General features: G+C 43.3%; 1 non-coding gene across 1 annotated transcript; it reads right to left on the bottom strand.

The window, feature by feature from the left end:
• Nucleotides 1-274: 274 nt before the first annotated feature.
• LOC130972727 (small nucleolar RNA R71) lies at nucleotides 275-382 on the bottom strand. Its single transcript, XR_009083889.1, has one exon. It is a non-coding gene; the product is annotated as a small nucleolar RNA R71 (small nucleolar RNA).
• Nucleotides 383-4,952: the final 4,570 nt, after the last annotated feature.

Raw genomic sequence — 4,952 nt, 5'->3', positions numbered from 1 at the left:
GCCTCAATTAGTTTCTCTAATGCAACAGAATTGCAAGTTCCATGGACTTCCAATGGAAGATCCTCATCAGTTTTTAGCTGAATTCTTGCAAATCTGTGACACAGTCAAGACTAATGGGGTTGACCCTGAGGTCTATAGACTGATGCTATTCCCTTTTGCTGTAAGAGACAGAGCTAGAATATGGTTGGATTCTCAACCTAAAGAAAGCCTGGACTCTTGGGAAAAGCTAGTCAATGCCTTCTTGGCAAAGTTCTTTCCACCTCAAAGATGGAGTAAGCTTAGAGTGGAAGTCTAAACCTTCAGACAGAAGGATGGAGAATCCCTCTATGAAGCTTGGGAAAGATACAAACAATTAATCAGAAGATGTCCCTCAGACATGCTTTCTGAATGGAGCATCATAGGTATTTTCTATGATGGTCTCTCTGAACTATCCAAGATGTCTTTGGATAGCTCTGCTGGAGGATCTCTTCATTTGAAGAAGACGCCTACAGAGGCTCAAGAGCTGATTGAAATGGTTGCAAATAACCAATTCATGTACACTTCTGAAAGGAATCCTGTGAACAATGGGACTAGTCAGAAGAAAGGAGTTCTTGAGATTGACACTCTGAATGCCATACTGGCTCAGAACAAGATATTGACTCAACAAGTCAATTTGATTTCTCAAAGTCTGTCTGGAATGCAAAATGCACCTGGCAGTACTAAGGAAGCTTCATCTGAGGAAGAAGCTTATGATCCTGAGAATCCTTCAATGGAAGAGGTGAATTACCTAGGAGAACCCTATGGAAACACCTATAATTCTTCATGGAGAAATCACCCAAATTTCTCATGGAAGAATCAAGAGAGACCTCAACAAGGTTTCAATAACAATAATGGTGGAAGAAACAGGCTTGGCAATAACAAGCCTTTTCCATCATCTTCTCAGCAACAGACAGAGAGTTCTAAGCAGAATACCTCTGACTTAGCAACAATGGTCTCTGATCTAATAAAGACCACTCAAAGTTTCATGAATGAAACAAGGTCCTCCATCAGAAATTTGGAAGGACAAGTGGGTCAGCTGAGCAAGAAAGTTACTGAACTCCCTCCTAGTACTCTCCCAAGTAATACAGAAGAAAATCCAAAAGGAGAGTGCAAAGCCATAACCATGGCCGAATATGGAGAGGAAAGAGAAGAGGTGGACGCCACTGAGGAAGACCTCAATGGGCGTGCACCAACCTCCTCTGAGTTCCCCAATGAGGAACCATGGGAATCTGAGGCTCAAAATGAGACCATAGAGATTCCATTGGACTTACTTCTGCCTTTCATGAGCTCTGATGAGTATTCTTCCTCTGAAGAGGATGAGTATGTCACTGAAGAGCAAGTTGCTAAATACCTTGGAGCAATCATGAAGCTAAATGACAAGTTATTTGGGAATGAGACTTGGGAAGACGAACCTCCCTTGCTCACCAAAGAACTGGATGACTTGTCTAGGCAGAAATTACCTCAAAAGAGGCAGGATCCTGGGAAGTTTTCTATACCTTGTACTATAGGCACCATGACCTTCAAGAAGGCCTTGTGTGACTTAGGGTCAAGTGTAAACCTCATGCCCCTCTCTGTAATGGAGAAATTAGGGATCTTTGAGGTGCAAGCTGCAAAAATCTCACTAGAGATGGCAGACAACTCAAGAAAACAAGCCTATGGACTTGTAGAGAATGTTTTGGTTAAAGCTGAGAACCATTACATCCCTACTGATTTCATAGTCCTAGAGACTGGGAAGTGCATGGATGAATCCATCATCCTTGGCAGACCCTTCCTAGCCACAGCAAAGGCTGTGATTGATGTTGATAGAGGAGAGTTGATCATTCAAGTGAATGAAGAATCCTTGGTGTTTAAGGCCCAAGGACATCACTCTATCATCATGGAGAGGAAGCATGAAGAGCTTCCCTCAAAACAGAGCCAAGCAGAGCCCCCACAGTCAAACTCTAAGTTTGGTGTTGGGAGGCCACAACCAAACTCTAAGTTTGGTGTTGAACCCCCACATTCAAACTCTAAGTTTGGTGTTGGGAGGTTCCAACACGGTTCTGAGCATTTCTGAGGCTCCATAAGAGTCCTCTGTCAAGCTAATGACATTAAAGAAGCGCTTGTTGGGAGGCAACCCAATGTTTTATAGTTAACTATTTTCTTTTGTTATTTTATCTTTTTTGTAGGTTGATGATCATAAGAAGTCACAAAAACAATGAAAAAAGCAAAAACATAATGAAAAACAGGAAGAAAAATAGCACACCCTGGAGGAAGAAGCTGCTGGCGTTTAAACGCCAGTAAGCCTAGCAGTTGGGCGTTTAACGCCCAGTCTGGCACCATTCTGGGCGTTTAACGCCAGAAAGGGGCACCAGACTGGCGTTAAACGCCAGAAAAGGGCTAGAACCTGGCGTTAAACGCCAGGAATGGGCACCAGCCCGGCGTTTAACGCCAGAAATAGCTCAAAACGTGGATTTTGATGCTATTTGGTGCAGGGATGACTTTTCCTTGACACCACAGGATCTGTGGACCCCACAGGACCCCACCACCACTCTCTCTCTTCTTCCCCCATTCACCAATCACCTCAACACCTCTTCCCCAAAAACCCTTCACCTATCAAATCCCATCCTTCTCTTCACCACTCACATCCATCCTTCATAAAACCCCACCAACCTCACCCTTTAAATTCAAACCACTTTCCCTCCCAAACCCACCCATAATGGCCGAACTACCTTCTCCCCTCTCTCCTATATATACCCTTCTTCAACACTTCATTTTCACACAACCTAAACACCACTTCTACCCCTCTTTAGCCGAACACACCACCATCTCCCTCTTCCTCATTCCTTCTTCTTCTACTCTCTTCTTTCTTCTTTTGCTCGAGGACGAGCAAACATTTTAAGTTTGGTATGGTAAAAGCGTTGCTTTTTCGTTTTTCCATAACCATTTATGGCATCCAAGGCCGGAGAAACCTCTAAAAAGAGGAAAGGGAAGGCAAAAGCTTCCACCTCCGAGTCATGGGAGATGGATAGATTCATCTCAAGGGTGCATCAAGACCACTTCTATGAAGTTGTGGCCTTGAAGAAGGTGATCCCCGAGGTCCCCTTTTCACTCAAAAAGGGTGAATATCCGGAGATCCGCCATGAGATCCGAAGAAGAGGTTGGGAAGTACTTACCAACCCCATTCAACAAGTCGGAATCTTGATGGTTCAAGAGTTCTATGCCAATGCATGGATCACAAAGAACCATGATCAAAGTATGAACCCGGATCCAAAGAATTATCTCACTATGGTTCGGGGGAAATACTTGGATTTTAGTCCTGAGAGTGTGAGGGTGGCGTTCAACTTGCCTATGATGCAAGGAGATGAACATCCTTACACAAGAAGGGTCAACTTTGATCAAAGGTTGGACCAAGTCCTCACAATCATATGTGAAGAGGGCGCACAATGGAAGCAAGATTCAAGAGGCAAGCCGGTTCAACTGAGAAGGCATGACCTCAAACCCGTGGCTAGAGGATGGTTGGAGTTCATCCAACGCTCAATCATTCCCACTAGCAACCGGTCCGAAGTTACCATAGACCGGGCTATCATGATCCATAGCATCATGATTGGAGAAGAAGTGGAAGTTCATGAGGTCATAGCCCAAGAACTCTACAAGGTGGCGGATAAGTCCTCTACCTTAGCAAGGTTAGCCTTTCCTCACCTCATTTGTCACCTCTGTTATTCAGTTGGAGTTGACATAGAGGGAGACATCACCATTGATGAGGATAAGCCCATTACCAAGAAAAGGATGGAGCACACAAGAGACCCCTCTCATCAAGAGATCCCTGAGATACCTCAAGGGATGCACTTTCCTCCACAAAACTATTGGGAGCAAGTAAACACCTCCCTAGGAGAATTGAGTTCCAACATGGGACAACTAAGGGTGGAGCATCAAAAACACTCCATTCTCCTCCATGAAATTAGAGAAGATCAAAGAATCATGAGAGAGGAGCAACAAAGACAAGGAAGAGACATTGAGGAGCTCAAGCACTCCATAGGATCTTCAAGAGGAAGAAAGAGCCGCCATCACTAAGGTGGACCCGTTCCTTAATTTCCTTGTTCTTTATTCTTCTGTTTTTCGAATTTTGTGCTTTATGTTATCTATGTTTGTGTCTTGTGATCATTAGTGTCTTAGTGTCTATGCCTTAAAGTTATGAATGTCCTATGAATCCATCACCTTTCTTGAATAAAAACGTGCTTAAATTGAAAAGGAAAGAATTGCATGAATTTTGAATTTTATAACAGTTTAATTAATTTGATGTGGTGGCAATACTCTTGTTCTCTGAATGTATGCTTAAACAGTGCATATGTATCTTGAATTTGTGGTTCATGAATGTTGGCTCTTGAAAGAATGATGAAAAAGGAGACATGTTACTGAGGATCTGAAAAATCATTAAAAATGATTCTTGAAGCAAGAAAAAGCAGTGAATACAAAAAAAAAAAAGAGAAAGAATGGTGCACGAAATTGCAATAACACTTTTGCAACTCCGCACAACTAACCAGCAAGTGCACTGGGTCGTCCAAGTAATACCTTGCGTGAGCAAGGGTCGATCCCACGGAGATTGTCGGCTTGAAGCAAGCTATGGTTATCTTGTAAATCTTAGTCAGGAGATCAAAAATTATCAGGATTGATTGTGAAAAGCAAAAGAACATGAAATGGTTACTTGTTTTGCAGTAATGGAGAATAGGTTGGGGTTTTGGAGATGCTCCATCTTCTGAATCTCTGCTTTCCTACTGTCTTCTTCATCAAACACGCAAGTCTCCTTCCATGGCAAGCTCGTGTAGGGTTTCACCGTTGTCAATGGCTACCTCCCATCCTCGCAGTGAAAGCTAATGCACGCACTCTGTCACAGTACTGCCAATCACCGGTTTGGTTCCCTCCCTTACCGGAATAGAATCCCTCTTTTGCGTCTGTCA

The sequence above is a fragment of the Arachis stenosperma genome, chromosome 3, assembly GCF_014773155.1.
Source record: "Arachis stenosperma cultivar V10309 chromosome 3, arast.V10309.gnm1.PFL2, whole genome shotgun sequence".
Taxonomy (NCBI): Eukaryota; Viridiplantae; Streptophyta; class Magnoliopsida; order Fabales; family Fabaceae; genus Arachis; species Arachis stenosperma.
The sequence above is the reverse complement of the archived record's forward strand: the minus strand, read 5'-3'. Positions and strand labels throughout refer to the sequence as shown.